This window comes from Dendrobates tinctorius, unplaced genomic scaffold (genome assembly GCF_039654945.1).
Source record: "Dendrobates tinctorius isolate UK_male_01 unplaced genomic scaffold, ASM3965494v1 ptg000241l, whole genome shotgun sequence".
Taxonomy (NCBI): Eukaryota; Metazoa; Chordata; class Amphibia; order Anura; family Dendrobatidae; genus Dendrobates; species Dendrobates tinctorius.
In genome coordinates, this window is record NW_027361908.1 from 9,938,105 (window position 1) to 9,955,892 (window position 17,788).

General features: G+C 41.1%; 1 protein-coding gene across 1 annotated transcript in view; it reads left to right on the forward strand.

The window, feature by feature from the left end:
- The window catches only part of LOC141060642 (dynein axonemal heavy chain 3-like), a 2,648,786-nt gene that overhangs the window by 2,151,069 nt on the left and 479,929 nt on the right, over positions 1-17,788 (forward strand). The window lies entirely within an intron of this gene.

The following is a 17,788-nucleotide window of genomic DNA, read 5'->3' on the forward strand; positions in this document are numbered from 1 at the left end:
GCTGTAAACAAAGAGAAACATGTAAATAACTCATGAAAGAATAAAGTTACGTTAAGATCAAGCACACCATTGTTTTACTTGTGAAATTCTCAATAAGTTTGATGTGTCACATGACCCTATTCCAATTGAAAAAAATAAAGTTGGATCCAAAATGGCCAACTTCAAAATGGCCGCCATGGTCAACACCCATCTTGAAAAGTTTTCCCCCTCCCATATACTAATGTGCCACAAATAGGAAGTTGATATCACCAACCATTCACATTTTATTTAGGTGTATCTGTATAAATGGTCCAACCTGTATAACACACTAGATGCTACAAACTATTTTAAAGTCAGGTCCCCTACTATATGACACTAGAAACAAAAGAATATTTTGTGGCTTCTGGATCAGGCCTCTATGATCTGATCAGATGTCAAAAGCCCCTAATAATCCCAGGTGGAATCGCGATCCACCAGCAGCTGTTAACATGTTAAATGCCCCTGTCAAACTCTGACAGCGGCATTTAACATGCACGCGAAGGAAGCACATCATTAACCCCACCCACACAAAATTGTAAATACCCCTGGTCCTTAAGGGGTTAAATGATACATTTTATAATGCAGTACAGCAACTTAATAACACTTTTTCCATTGTTGTTGCATTGATGCATTATACAAAAGTGTTGTTTAATTATCATCCTTACCAATTTTTGCACTGAAGAAAAATACTCAAACCAAGCCATGTCTGTCAAATGAAGAGTGTCCTTGTTGGTAAACAGGCAAGCCTTAAGCGATAATAGTCGTGTTGAGACAGCTTCAATACCATATAGATGCACGAATACCAAATGTGTGATGATCCCTATTGCAAAGTAAAATTCAAGTAAAATATGGTAATCTGCCTTCAACATCCAATAATGATCTATTTTCTTTATTATGGTATTACTTATACAGAAACAGCAGCAACATTTCGACACTTAGTATAAATCTTTGTCAAGCATAAGTGATTCCATAAATGATCTACCGTAATTTTTTTTGCATTGCTTGGAACGGCAAGGTACTTTTTTACCTTTTTACACTCAAAAGGTTTAAAATATATATATTTTTGTAAATCTTAAAAAGGAAATAGGCATATATATACAGTATATATATATATATATATATATATATATAAAGAGAGGCACTGTCAATACCATGGTCGAGAGAGAAAAAAATAGAAAGAGAAATGAGGGAGTTTCCAGCAGCGACAGCACTGCTAGCACCAGTCGACCCATCCGTAGTACCAAACAAAGGTCACACTTTGCCCTTGCTTGTCTCTGGCAAGTGCATTAGTGGAGAGGAAGAGGGGTATAATGGAATATATGCCACATCACCCATCTCAGTCACAGCTGGATGATGTTACTTCTGACAACAACACCTCAATCAGTGTCCTGCTCAGTCTACCTCCTCTGCTACTATAACACTTAATGTTGCACTTGACAGGATTTTAATTTACCTGTTAGAACCTTATTTTGCTCTGATTTTTAGATCTCTAACCCACAGAAATTCAGAAGCTAAGTAAGATACTTTGCCAGAATAAATTATAAATTATTTTAGTTGATTTATTGTAAAAGATGGACAATCAACCTTTGTACTCATAGGGCCATAGGATATGGAGGTGTCGATTTAGATACCTAGCTGTCTTGCTGGCTCTGTGAGCCGTTGTGGTAGAGGCACTTGCAGTGGAAGTAGCACTGTGAGTCAAAACATCTTGGTGGAAATTAGGTGTGGAGGCAAGGAGCACAGAACATTTTCCACATAGATGCAACTATCATTTATGTCATGGATAATAATGATGGTGATGATTTTGTGGTGTACAGGATCTGGGAACCAGATGGTGGTGCTGAGAAGGCAATGTCATGAGAAGAGGAGAGTGTTGACCTCAGAAATACGCAGCAAGGCACCGTGTGACTAAAACATTCTCTGTGGCAAAAACTGTTTGTTCTGTGGTTGGCCATGGAGTAGATGATGCCACATTTACTGTTAGTGGAGGACGCTCACAAGTGCCTACAGGCTTAAAGGAGAAAAGCTCTGAGCTTCCATGCTCACATAGATAAGGAAATATAGCTGGCTTTCAGTTTATGAAGCAACATCACCTTCTCATTTAGATAAAGCAACCTGGCAAGCAATCAGCGAAAGATTCAAGTTTTCCTCCTAAGTCTTCTCCCTACACTCATCTTTTTGTCAGCCAGGCCACATCCTCATGTAGTTTCTGGTTTGTGTCATCATCATCAACCTCATTATCGTCAACCTTCACTAATGCTTCTTCTACCCAGGGTACTCCTCTTCCTTCTCCAACTCACTGCCAGATATACATCTCCGATTGTGTGTTGAAGAAACATGTACTCTACAAGTCATCTGCTTCTTTGACAACTGTATTCTCACCTGGACAAGTTGCTAGTGGTGCCTTCATACCACCTAATGAAATAGGCTGCCCTTAAAGAAAGTATGTCATTCTCTTAGCCTTGCTGGAAGAGACCCAGCCACCATTATTTCTTTCAGAAATTAGTGCTCGTTCTGTGCTTTCATGTGCAAGAGAACATTGGCCATTCTCTCAACTTGTCTTTGAGTTTCAAAGTGCTCTACACCATAGACACCTGGAGCGGGAGGATTACATTCCAGAGGTTTTCAATGGGGTTCAGGTACGGAGAATGGGCTGCCCATGGCAGGGTTTTGATGTGGTGGTCTCTTAATTTTTTTTCCAGAGCAGTATACTAGCTTAAGGAAGGTGGTGACTGTGGTCAGGAAAATGAATGCTCTTTTTAACTGTTCTTATGTGGTAAGCCCCCTCTCCTGATGTTGCAAAAACCGAACAGTCTGACAGATCACTGTCTCATTTTCAAAGTCACAATCATCTGGAATTTTACACAGCATATCTGGGATTGTTTGCATGGGCATTGCCATGTGGTGATGAACTGTGAAATGGAGAAGACGAACTGGAGTATGGGTTACATTGAGATTCACCATTGGCAGCTGAGGGATGCATCTTGCCTACTGAAGCCTTTTAAAAAGGGTATAAAATTATTCAGTAAGTACAAGTGTGGCACCACCAATGTAATTTCCCTTATATTTATCTTGCTGAAAACATGCACCAGAATACAACACGAGATTGAGGAAAAACTGCATTTTGTACATGTTAATTGACACACTGTGGAGGAGAAAAAAGGTGTGCAAGGGGCATTACATTTGCACAGGTAGGGAATTACACTGCCATTCAGTGAGAAAATGAGGACAACCTTGGCCATGATGACCAATCATAGCAGCCAGGTGATCCAACAGGGCCTCGGTTGTGTTGGCGACCATAGCTATTTGTATGCTGAATTGGTTGTCAACAGACACGACAGGCGTATCGCTATTATCAAGCAATGGGATAATTATTGCATTATCAACCTTTTAAATTCTTACTATAAAAGCAATATGGGGGAATTTTTTTGGCTTCCTAAAGGGAGTCAAATTTGCTTATTATCAAGATAAGCAGTGTTTCTTGGATGGCTAGGCTTTCGCCATGAGAGTGTCTGCCAACTACAGGACAAACCAGAAGAACCCTTTGTACTCCCCACCGAGCCAATTTGCTAGGGCTATAACAAGTAGTCGATTTAGTAGCAGTAACAACTACAGTATGTTGGACATGATAAACTAGATGTTTTATCTGCGTCGATATGACACACTTCAGCAAACAGACAAATTAGAAAAACAGCCAGGTTCAGTTATGACTAGTCTGAGTCATTTTTTCTAGCAGATACCTTGAACCCAGAGCAAATGGACTGCTGGTTTAGGAAATTGGACCAGTAGCAAGATGTGCCCATTTTGCTTCTGACATAGCGTCACGACCAGCCTCCAATGTACTATCAGAATAGGGGTAGGCAATTAAATTTCCTGAGGGGCCACATGAGAGACCATGACCATTGTGGAGGGCCAAACCAATAAGCTGAAATTAATTGTGCTCAATATTAATGTCAATATATTATCAATATTATATTATTGATAATTATATTGATATTAATTGTATCACTTAATATTGAGCAGAATTAAGTACATACACTGCAGGAGCCTCACACAGCCTTCCCATATACAGCAGGAGCCTCACACAGCCTCCCCACATACAGTAGCAGCCACACACAGCCTCCCCATATACAGCAGGAGCCCCACATAGCCTCTCCATACACTACATAAAGCCCCCACAGCCTCCTCATATACTGCATGAGGCCCCCACAGCCTTTCCCATACCCAGCATGAGGCCCCCACAGTCTTTCCCATATGTGGCATGAGCCCCATACAGTCTGTCCCATAAGTGGCATGAGCCCCCCATAGCCTTTCCCATGCATGGCATGTCGCCCCCAAAGCCTCTCCATGTGCTGCATGTTGCCCCCACAGCCTCCCCATATACTGCATGACTCCCCCATAGCCTCCTCATGTGCAGCATGACACCCCCACAGCCTCCCCATATACTGCATAACTTCCCCATAGCCTTCCCATGCCCACCCAAACATCCTATACATACAAAAAAAAGAACAACAAATAAAAAAAGATTACTAAAAACTGTCATTTAAATGCACTCTTTGCTTTTTATTTACTTAGATACAGCAGGGTTTTTACTCCCTTTTACTCTTGTAGGTTTTATGTGTTTTGTGGCCAATGTTAACATGTGTTTATTGTCTGCATGTGTACCAACTCAAGTCAAGCTCAATTTTTTTTGGGTATTGTTTAGCTTAGAAAAAGATGCCTCAGAGATAATTTAATTTATATCTATAAATGCATGTGTGTGTGAGGGAGGGCCAGGGCCATTGACATGGCCGAGGATACCCGTGTATTTATGCCCTGGCCTCCCATCACATGAAAATAGTATCCATTATTCTGCATACCTGTGGCTCCATCTTCTGCGCCATCAGGGTATTCTCTGCTTAGCTGAAGGCTCCCTATAGACGGTTTCACATAAATAGAGACACAGTCCATTTCAACTTTCCACTTAACAACTTTACTCATTTCTTTATGCAGCACATCCATATTCTTCACAGCATTAACAACAGGTTCCACAATGTACATTTCTTTCTCTTTCGGTGCACTTTTCTCTCTGTCACACCGCACATTCCCTGGTCGGACCGTCTCGTACGGTTGCTCATCATCCTCCCTGTTCAGCTCTGTTACGATTAAACACCCGCTAGTCTGTTTTGCCCCAGATATGAGGGTATAAACCTTCAAAGTCAGCTGCCACATGGTGAGCAACCTGCCCTTTTGTACTATCTCCTGTGGTGACACAGCGTCTTCCCGGTCCAAACTCACTGCATCTGGGAGTTCCCACATCCGTTTCACCCCGGTTCTGAGGGCATCAACCCATGCGATAAGTTGCCACATTATGGAGCCACCTGCGTCCCCGTTCTGTCACTGCTTCTGTCTTAGGTTTCTGTTCCAAGACTGCTGTGGCCCCCTGGTGTACTGGCCTGCTGCTCTTCTGGCCTGGTGCTTTGGATGGCTGGGCTTCTCTTTTCACAAACATTGTGTGGTCTGTTATGATTAAGTCAGCGTAGGAGGCAGACACAAAAATAGAAGCTACATCCAGAAAACCAGAGAGGTTGGCAACTATCAGATTGCAGACCCCTGAACCTATCAACACAACTAGCAGTAGCCGTGGGGGGTTCCTACGATGCCCTAGACCCCTCGATCACAGCCGGAGCGCTAAATAGCCTAAAGACAGAAAAGGAAAACTAAACTGCCCCAGAGCAGACCCCAAAGTAAAAGGCAGCCCCCAACATATAATGATGGTGAAGCAAGATGAAAAAACACTCACACCGATAGAAAGATAGGCTGAGCAAACGATGGGGCCCAAGCTAGCTAAACAGAACAGGAAAGGAAGGTTGCTGTCTGCAATCTGCCAAAACCCTATCAAAGACATAAGCCAACAAGCTGATATGAAAAAGACCCTGAAGCAGCTAGGCTTCAAAAACTAAATCAGCACTCAGGTATTTTCAGAAGACAGAGCTAAAGGAATTCAGCACACCCCAGCAGGGAATGGCAGAAATCCAGAAAAACAAAGCAAAACAAAGTCTAAGCACAAATGCAAAAAGCCGAGCAGAAAACTTAGCTTTAGAGGAGCAGGAATTCAGACTGGTCTCCAAGGATCCCACAGAGAAATCACCCGCAGGGCAGAAGGGCGTCGACAGCCTTATATCAAGTCAGTATCTCCACTCAGCCAGTCATCATCATCAGACTCAGGTGTTTGATAATCAGGCTCACTACCTTTCTTTACCAGAAGAGGGAGTTCCTCGGGCCTCAGTAGTGAAGGGGAAAATGAACTCACAACAGTGGTCACTGCTATCAATCCAGGCAATTAAGCCCGTGCAGGCAGTTTGGGCACCGTGGCCCGACTAACTCTTTTGAGGAAATTCTCCCTCTAGTAGCTGCATCTGACCCCTCCTACATTAACTAGTTACTGTGGGGAAATCATATGCTGAATTCCTCCCATACTATATACAGTGCTATACCTAGAACTACAATGTAGCCCATCTTGTGGCTACGTATGGGTACTTCACTTTCCCTATATCAATACAATAATATAGAGCAGAGCAAGTATATGTACATTTATAAAAATATAAACACAAAGAATATTTACACTAAAGAAAGGAGTGGGATATTGCACGGTACCGGTACACCCCTTACATGTGGTCAATACAAAGGGGCAAAACCATGTACAATAGCTGGACCCTTGTAGTCTAAATGTCCTGCTATGGCCTGCAGTGTTTCAAAACTTGTCTCCTATAGAGCACATGTGGGATGTCATTGGTAGTCTATAACTATGGTAGTTGAGAGTAGCAGATCTTGATTATTTTCGCGCCCAAGTGCATTCAGCATGGCTAAATATTCCTCAAGCAACCATTAGTTAACCTCAATAATTGCATGACAAGAAGTGTAAACGTGTGTATTTATCCACAAGATGCTCATACTCGATACTAAGTGAAATGAAGTTGTTTTGAAAATTTAGTTTTAATTTTTTCATCATTTTTCTATCTGTCCTGTAACTTTTCCTTCTTGGAAATTTCCATTAAGGATTTTATAAAACAGTGGTGTAGCTTCATCGTTTTTTAAATACTTTTTATACTTTCTCATAATTTCAATAAAAAAATATTGATGGGAAATTGGACCAAGATCAGATCACTATTTAATCAGTTCGGCTTGTAGAACAATATTCACTAAATCATTAAACATTGAGACAACTAATAGATTGAAACTTTCAATGTGAATGAAGCATATTTATAATTTAGGATAAAAAAAATGGTACATTGACATGTGGGTTTCCAGAAAGATGGCAGCCCTTAGATTCTTGAACTATGGCATATTGATAAATGAGGCTCATTGAAGAATATCATATGCGCAAGTAGGCCGTATGTCAACTAGTCTTAAGTTATCAATGTTGTCCTAGAGGCATGCAAATGAAAAACATATTCTCCAACGCAATGTCACAGCTGATCATACAGCCAACATCACTGTTTTAGCTAGTGAAGCTTGACAATTTCCAATTTTCTAAAAATGAAAAATGTCTTTATTTCTTTTGACATAGAACGTATTTTATGTATTTTTTAAACAAGTAAATTGTAGGTAAGTTTTTTTTTCCCAGCCAAAACCCTAGGGCACTTTGGAAGCCAACAATATTTCTTCAGAACACAGCTGAATAGGGGCGGCACGGTGGCTTAGTGGTTAGCACTGATTCCTTGCAGCACTGGGGTCCTGGGTTCAACATCTGCAAGGAGTATGCATATTCTCCCCGTGTTTATGTGGGTTTCCTCTGGGTACTCCGATTTCCTCCCACATTCCAAAGACATACTGATAGGGAATTTAGATTGTAAGCCCCTTCGGGGAGAGCGCCGATAATGTCTGTAGAGCGCTGTGGAATTGCGCTATATAAACGAGTAAAAAAAATAAAAATAAATAAAGAGCATTCACATTGCTATTGGCAAACTGATTTCAGTGTGTTTAAAGGTGATTTTCATGGGGTAAGTCAAGACAGAAACAAGCCTTAGTCAACTTATAAGTAAGAAATAGACTTTGAGAATTATATAGAGTATTAACTACTCTTAGAACAATCTTTCTTTGGGTATAGTTGGACTAATGGTCTTCTGAATATGGAAGCATTTTTGAAGTGCTCTTATATGGTAATACTAAATGCAAATCACTCTTGCAGGCTATGTTAAGTCATGCCTATATTTTTGTTTAATAATTAGCATTTATTGATTTTAATGATGTTTCTACAATATTATGAGGTCTTGTAACAATGCTTACCAAGTCAAATGCTGTATTAAAATGGATCTGTCAGGTGTTCTGACTGTCCTGGACAGCTACTAAAGTGATATGGGTACAAATTTCTTTAATTTAATAGGGTGTTTGATATAACTTATTAGTGCTTCAATCTTTGAAGAATGCAATTTAACCCTGTGGTATTGCATGTGTTAAAGAGATAGGACTACCACAGCAAGTCATCTCTTCTTTTCGGACTAGTCCTGCATCATAGCTATTAATCATGTCTCCGTAGGCGTGATTGACAGCTTGTATTTAAATCCCACTATGATAAGACCAATATATGGGATATTTTCACTGCCTGTCAACTGTGTAGTCAATATGTTGACCTGGAAAAAAATTGTGTGAGACCAACATAGAATGTCTTTGCATAATGTTTGAAATTCAATTTGTTTTTTGCACACAGGCATGTAATATATGTAAAATAACAATATGTTAGGCTGGGTTCACACTTGCGTTTGGCTGGTCTGCGTAGGGCTGCATACTTCTTCCCTTAAGCTCTGCCAATGCTCTGTCAAATTCCACATGCGTCCTGCGTCTTCCTGCGTACCTATCTTTAACATTGGGTATGCAGGGACATGCGTTGTATGCGGAAGCGTCCGCATGCGGCGATTTGATGTGCTCACCGAATGCAACATGGTGTATTTCTGTGCGCTCTGTGGGCAAGTCAAAATGCCGCATGCGGACGCATCCGCATACAACGCATGTCCCTGCATACCCAATGTTGAAGATAGGTATGCAGGACGACGCAGGACTCATGTGGAATTAGACAGAGCATTGGCAGAGCTTAAGGGAAGAAGTACGCAGCCCTACGCAGACCAGCCAAATGCAAGTGTTAACCCAGCCTTATAATGTGTTGATGCGTAAAGTTGAGGTTTAAGCGAAATGTGACTTGCTTTGGTATGATTCTTCTTCTTTTTAGTGCTTTGTTAGTCTGGAGAACAAGATCTGTGTTTTCTTTTTCTAAATGTATAGGTGGATTCTTTTTATTACAGTTTTACTGTCACATAAAACTGCAGGTTCTTTATCCTTTTCCAGACTACTGCTGTTTCTTTACATTTTACCCAACACATCTTTTTCCAACTCTAAGAAGATAGATTGTGCTTTCTCTCAAGAGTTGAATTTGTAGAATAAATTTTATGGCTTCTCTTTCAGTCAGCAGAGTTTGCAAGATGAAAGAGTGTAGGGGTTTGCCATATCTTTTTCTTATCTTTTAGGTGACATCTTGTCTTTCTTTAACTTAAACATCAATGCTCTCTAACTCTTTTCACTCTAACACTTTGCTTCAAACCTGAATTTTTTAAGCTTTGGGAGAATGTGACAGGCGTAATAATGTCAAACCATTCCAGAGACTGCTTAATATTTTAACATGTTTACTTATGTAGTGCATTTTCTTTCTCATGTCACAGTTTAGTTAACGAGCCAAAATATTTGATGCTTGATCTTGTATATTATCACTGATCAAGGCATCATTTCCAACAACTTCTGTATTAAAAAAAAAACAAAACAATGCAATATGTGATGACCTGAAGATTTTTATCGACAAATTACACATTTTGAATTTTTGAGGGTGCCAATATTAGAACTAACATATTTAGAAATGAAAGTCTTCAGTGGTTGATACCTTTTAATGGCTAACTGAAAAGATGGTAGCAAATTGCAAGCTTTCGAGACTACTCAGGTCTCTTCATTAGAACTAAGCACAAACTGATTTACATGAAGTACTTATTTTCACTCTAAACATAAAAATAAAATAGTTAGCTACAATTATGTTTGTTTTACTTGCAGATATTTTTTACCTTATTTGAGGAAGTACTAACCAAGAGAACAGAGTAGAGAAAAACCACCAAAAATATAAAAGATGAAAATTAAGTTTATTAATAAACAATACCACATATAAGAATATTTCAGAATGTATCATACATTATGGCACAGGGAGGAGAGAAAGGTGAGGAAAACAAACTGGTACTGCATGGAGAGAGCGGACACTTAAGTAACCAAGGGCAAATGGGAACAAAATTCCTACAATAAATAGTACTAGTACATGAATAATAAGAAGGCTGGTGATCAATCAGAAAACATATAGTAACTATGTCATCAGTCACAAGGGGTTAACCCAACTTACCCCAAGAAGATGTCAGCGTCCGCCCATCTCCATGCTGCTCCCTTATTTGAGGAAGCTATACCATATATTTCCATGATAAAGGAAACAAAACAGCCTTTCCAGGCATAAACAAAATAACATAAAGAACAAAGTTCATGAGTCAGGTGTCCAACACACTCATTCTTTGAGAGACTAACCATCCTTCATCCCACACACAGACACCAGTGAAGCAGCTCAGCTGCTTTAAATAGGTTCTTCAAATGCCAGGTTGGAGATATGGGAGCAAGCAGTCCCACCCAACACTTCTGACTGCTCCTAAAATCTGGACCCAGAAATAGTCCCAATTAAAAAAACCCTCTCAGCAATCTATCATTGCTGGAATCTTTATCTCCAGGATTTACATCACCAAGGATTTGCACCTTGGGGATACATATCTCCCATCCAGGACTTTACCACCTGTTTTTCTACAATTATAATAGTAAGGGATACCGAGACATTTTGGTCAGTGATATGCTTTAAACTTTGTGAGAGCAGTTTGTGGAAGGACCTTTTCTGCTCCAGCATGACCCTGTCCCACTGCACAAAGCGGGGTCCATAAAGGCATAATTGGGCAAGTTTGATGTGTAAAAACTTCACTGGTCTTCCCTGAGCTCTGACCTTAACTCTATTGGACACCATGCCCTCTCATCCAATATTATAGTCTGACGTCACAAATTCCCTTCTAGATGAATGTGCAAAAATTCCCACATATACTCCAATATCTTTTAGAAAGCCTTTCCAAACGAGTGAAAGCAGTTCTAACTGCAAAGGGACACTAACTTTAGATTAATGCCTGTGGCTTTAGAATAGGATGCATTAAAAGCTCCTGTATGTATAATGTAAAAAGGGGTATTTTCAAGGTGTCTCTTGAGCAGCTCACAGCTCTGCAGCCTCTGTACTTCCTAGTTCTTGGCAGGTGGGTGTTCCTTCTAGAGTTACATTTACTAGCTTTAGCCTGCTATATCACAATAACAATCTGTCAATGTTTGTACTTAGTCTGCAAATTAGTTATACACTAGGTAAGATAAAAGCTCTCATGGTAACAGAATAAAAACAGACAGAAATCTCAAGTCAATTGCAAACTTGCTTGTTTTCATGCCGCCTAACTAACTAAAGCAATTTAATAACATGAGAATACCACTTTAAGTGCCTAAGCAGTAGGTGAAGGCAAAATATTGTCAGCAAATGAGATCTAAATCTGAGGCTAAAACAAACATCATTAGAAACTACTTGAAAATCTTAAGGTACTGTCTCACTTAGCGATGCACCAGCGATCCCGACCAGCGATATGACGCGGTCAGGATCGCTGGTGCATCGCTAAGTGGTCGCCAGTGAGCTGCCACACATGAAGTTCTCACCAGCGACATAGCAGCGGTCGGGGGTCCCTACTTACCTGTCAGATGAGGCGATCATGACATCCTCCCGCCCACATCCACGCGTCGCTGGTCGGCGCCACAGGAAGCCCAGCAGGAAGCTGACGACGAGATACGGTTCAGGACGTTCTCGCGCGATCAGCGATAATCAGCGGGGGAGCCGGTCGGAGGTAAGTATCAGACATAGCGATATCGCTAGCAATATCGCTGCTACGTCACAAAAAACAGTGATGTTATAGCGATATTACTAGCGATATCGCTGAGTGTGACAGGCCCTTTAGTGGTTAGCACTGCAGCCTTGCAGTGCTTGGATCCTGGGTTCAAATCCCACCAAGGACAATATCTGCAAGGAGTTTATATGTTCTCCCCGTGTTTGCATTGATTTCTTCCTGGTACTCAGGTTTCCGCACACATTTCAAAGACATACTGATAGGGATTCTAGATTGTGAGCCCCAATGGGGACAGTGCCAGTAATGTTTTAAAGCCCTGTGGAATTAATGGTGCTATATAAATGAGTAAAATAAATAAATAAATGTTTGGAGCTCAGAAAGCTGAATAGATCAGTTCTTTTAAAGGGAACCTGACTTGTAACTTTATACAAGTAGTCTGATCTGTGGAAAGCTTGAGTTTAAAGTCCATTGGAAACATTTAGTATGACTTGTATTGTATCCCTTGTGTTTGTATGTAAATTAGCTCATTCCGTAGTCCTACTCAGTGATTGACAGCTATCCCTGCATACAAAGTCATATAAGAAAAGCTGTCAATTAATGCATAAGAACACATACTGTACATGTACTGTATGCATACAAACACCAGAGATTTCAATAAATGCAAGTTTTAATAAAACTTTTCCCACAAGAATATACAGTTAGTCCAGAAATATTAAGACAGTGACCAAATCTTCATGATGTGGGCTCTACATGCCCATATTTTTTTATTTTAAAATGAAACAACGTATATGCAATTGCATTATAGACTTTCAGGTTTAATTAGAGGGGTTGAACAAAAATATCCTGTGAAATGTTTAGGAATTGCAACCATTTTCCTACAAAGTCTCCAACACTGCCGGAGCTTAACGTAGCTTGACAGATGTATGTGGGTGAGAAAGGGTACAGTTTGCAGTGAGTCACTCAGTCCTTCTTTAGCGGCACGCACATGATATTTAATGGCACCTTCAATTGTGGGGGCCAACGGGCACATGGCACGTCTTTGGTCACCGTCTTTGTTCATGGTCAGAGGGACTCTTTAGCATTTCCTTTGCTGTCACAGTGCTGCCCCTGCTGCTTGCTGCATGTTTCTGCAAAGTCTCCCGGCTCTTTCGAGCATTCAGGCTTTTTTAACTTAGCCACTCCCCCTGCTGTTGAGTGCAAAGGTCGATCCGGGTTTTTAAGTGTTCCACTGGACAACAAAGGTGGCAGCCCTGATAGTTCCGAACCCGGCGCAAGAGAGGTACCCCCATCCGGTCCTTCTTCTTACACCTGGAAGCCACGTTAAGGCGATTCTCATTTCCAGAACCTAACTTAATGCCAATTCTCTCTTAGACTAAAGTCTTCATCTGTATGGGAACCTAATGTGAATCGTCTCTTGGACTGAAATCTATATCTCTGTGGAGGGGTAGGATCCTGCTGTGATTAAAAATGCCTGAGGCTAAAGGACGGACTGCTCAGTCAGAAGGCTAATGAATACAAATTTCAAAAAACTGACCGTCACATCCAAACCTAAACTAGGTGTGAACAGGTGCCTAGCTAGAGTCACCAATTCATATACAATCAAACAAATAAGGCAGCACTCTGTAGCGCCATATCATGCAAATATGAAATATGAAAATTGAATTGCATTACTGCACTAGAAATATGAAAAATTGTGAATGCTTAGCGCATAAATTGGAATGAGAATCACCTTAACGTGGCTTCCAAGTACACATGAATTGGCCAATTCTAGTGCAGTAATGCAATTCAATTTTCATATTTCATATTTGAATGCTATAGCGCTACAGAGTGCTGCCTTATTTGTTTGACTGTTTCTCTTCCATTGAGAGCTTCTTTTGACACATGTTGTGGTTTCCTAACAACAGTTCAAAATGCCACACCTGGAAACAGCTCTAGACCTTTTACCTGATTAAAGGTTGTCCAGTCCAAATCAATAAGTCTGCAGTCACTCCTTGTGGCTGCAGACTTATGAATCCTCAAAGCACACGCACTATTTGCTGCTGGGATTTGCCTGTTTCTGAACCAGGACAGAAGGGTATTTATAAGGTATACATTTTCCAGGCCAGTGGGCCTGGCCTTGCCTCCATACACTTGTATGGAGCGAGACCGCTCCCTTTCGTCATCTACACCCACTCATCTGCAGCTTCACTAGGCAGGGTACGGCCTTGCTCTGTACAAGTGTATGGAACAAGACCACGCCTACTAGACACTCCCTGGCTGGGAGTATGTATAACACACAGATTCCCTTCGGTCCCATATCAAAAACTGACAAATCCCTGCAGTGCAGAGTATGTTGGCTTGGGGGATTCATAAGTCTGCAGTCACACAGAGTGACTGCAAACTTATCGATTTGGGCCGGACAACCAAGTAATATACAGCTCTGACAAAAATTAAGAGACCACTGCAAAAAATTTTTGTTTGTCTGATTTTTCTCTTTATAGGTATATTTTTGAGCAAAATGTAAATTGCTCTTGTATTCTATAAACTACTGACAACATGTCTTTGAATTTCCAAGCACTAAAGTTTGCATTTATTCAAGTTCATAATCATTTAGAAACAACAATACTAATGTTTTAACTTAGGAAGAGTTCAGAAATCAATATTTTGTGGAATAACCATGATTTTTAATCACAGCTTTCATGCGTCTTGGCATGCTTTCCACGAGTCTTTCACATTGCTTTTGGGTGACCTTATGCTACTCCTGGAACAAAAATTTAAGCAGTTCTTATTTGTTGATGGCTTGTGTCTATCCATCTTCCTCTTCATTACATTCTAGAGGTTTTCAAAGAGGTTCAGGTCTGGAGATTGGGCTGGCCATGACAGGGATTTGAAGTGGTGGTCCTTCATTCACACATTGGTTGACCTAGCTGTGTGGCATGGCACATTGTCCTGCTGGAAAAACCAGTCCTCAGAGTTGGGGAATATTGCCTGAACAGAAAGAATCTACTTTTTTTCCAGGATAACCTTGTATGTGGCTTGATTCATACGTCCTTCACAAAGAATAACCTGCCCAATTCTAGCCTTGCTGAAGTATCCCCAGATTACCACCGATCCTCCACCAAATTTCACAGTGGGTGCAAGACACTGTGGCTTATACGCCTCTCCAGGTCTCCGTCTAACCAGACCAGGTGTTGGGCAAAGTTGAAAATTACACTCAGAAAAGATTACCTTACTCCAGTCCTCTATGGTCCAATCCTTATGGTATTTGGCAAACTTCAGCCTGGCTCTCCTTTGCTTCTCATTGATAAAAGGCTTTTTTCTAGCTTTACATGACTTGAGCCCTGTCTCTAGTAGCCTGTTATGAACTGCTCTTGCCGCGCACTTAACCCAGCTGCCATTTGCCATTCCTTTTGTAGGTCACTTGATGTCATCCTGCGGTTGCTGAGTGACATTCGATTAAGATGACGGTCATCCCAGTCAGTGGAGAGTCGTTTTAGCCCTCTACCGGTCTTTAGATTTGCTGTCCTCAATGTCTGCTGCTTGACCTTGTTGTAATGGACTACCGTCTTAGAAATTTTAAGGATGGAGGCAACATGACACTCATTGTATCCCTCTGCTAGTAAAGCCAGAATTCAGCCCTTCTTTTCCTCACTCAAGACTTTTCTTTTCAACTCCTTTGGCATAGTTAAAAGTTATGTTTTCATTCCTATTACTTTTGGGATATTACTAGCACTTGTTTTGCCATCCAGCTTGTCCTATTGCAAGAGGATTGTGAACATCACAGCAGGGATTTTTATACTTTCCTTCATTAATAAGATTTGGTTCAGGTGATCACCTAATCAGAAGCAGATTAAGTAGAATGAGGTGTGCTCTGGTTGGAATTCAGAATACACTCGAATGGAATGGCTGTCAGACATGTAGAGAAGCTGATTTCTAAAAAACTGAACAGTGGTCTCTTAATTTTTTCCAGAGCTGCATAGGAAGGTACTATGGAATCTGATTGTGTGGGATAAACGAATCTGAGACCAAAGTTGAGACAAACTGCATTAACAGAGCAAATGTAAACATAAACTAACAGAGGAATTACTGAAATTTAACCCCGTTACACGCATCAATGTCCCAGCGATCCCACCAATGATCCGACGTGGATGGGATCGCTGGGACATAGTTAGCTGATTGCTGGTGAGCTGTCACATAGACAGACCCACCAGCAATCAGGACCAGCAAGCAAGCTGGTATTCAAGGTAAACAGCGTGTATCTAAGAGCCGCGCGGCCATTAGAAACCCGCTGTTTACATTGGAAACCAGCTACCAGCGTCGCTGATCGTTGGTCTCTCGCTGTCACATGCAGCGATGCGCACTGGCCAGTGGGAGACCAACGTTCAAAAAATGGCCCAGGATGTTGGAGCGTGATCAGCGATACCCAGCAGGGGGGCCGGTTGCTGATAGATGTCACACACAGCGATATCGCTGTGGCATCACAAAATCAGCAATCTCACTGGCGATCTCGCTGTGTGTGACGGGGCCTTACAGTGGAGTGCAAAACACCACAAAACGGAAATGTTCAGCAGCTATGCTGGCAGAGCGTGACTGCTAATGCAAGCAAGTCTAGAAATTATATGCAGTATGAGAGCGACCTGCACTTATACTTGGTAATCCAGAAATACGCAAACAGAGAAGTCGACACCTTTCATGGAAGTCCAGTAATATGAAGATTGTGAACCACCAAGAGAAGGTTTTCCAATGTACATACTTTAGGGTTGAAAACATCCCGCTAAATTCCAGCACCACAGCTGCACAGACACAGTCTAGGAGTTAATGTTCAAAACAAAATAATATCAAAAGTCTTACGGACCACAGCAGTTCCAGAGATGAGTAACTCCACTCTTTAGAAGTCTTGTCAGGAGCTAAGCACAGCCAGGATCAGGATGCAGCACAGGGGACTGAAGGCAGCTGGAAATGATTAGGCAGAGCACAGAGTAAATGAGTGGCAGTAGGTACTCCAGAAGCAAGTCAGGATGAAGCTCAGAAGCCACCAGCAACAAAATACTCAGGCAAGAGTCTTTCCTGATCCGGACTTAAATAACAGGGCTGACAGGAAGTTCAAGGACAGGGTGAAGTACCAGACTCCATCTTGGATGAGGGCAAAACAGGCTCAATGGAACATCCAGAAACCTTACAAACCCCTAAAATTGATGATGGATTAAAAAGTGAAAAGTCCACATAGCTCATTAAAGAACCTTTGAGATAATTGCCTAATTACTTTTGGTCTCTTGAAAAAGAGACAGTTACATAGTAAAGAAATGTAATGCCTAAACAAGACTCCAATTAGGATGTGACTACCCTCCTATTAAAGCTGACATTCTGCACCTTAAGGCTGTGTGCCCACGTAGCATTTTTTTAATCATTTTTGATGCGTTTTTCGGGGTCAAACCACATCAAAAACGCTTAAAAGAAGCATCCCATTCATTTAAATGCATTTTGGCCTTTTTGTGCCAATGGATGCTTTTTTTATCGCTAAGGAAACGCTTAGCGGTAAAAAACGCAGCATGTTCATTAATTTCCGCTTAGGTCCGCGTTTTTGGCTATTTCCTATAGTCCAAAAGACGCGTGGAAAAAAAAGCATCAAAAACGCACGTGTTTTGTGCAAAAATCGCAGCAAAAACGCGCATTTTCTGGGAAGGAGAACCCGTTTCCTGAGCGTTTAAAAAACGCTACATGGGCACATAGCCTCAGTCCATATTGATTACCAAAACATTTTCAAAATAAAGTTAAATAAATAGCTAAAATGTAAAATCTTGTGTCACTTTCCAAATATTTTT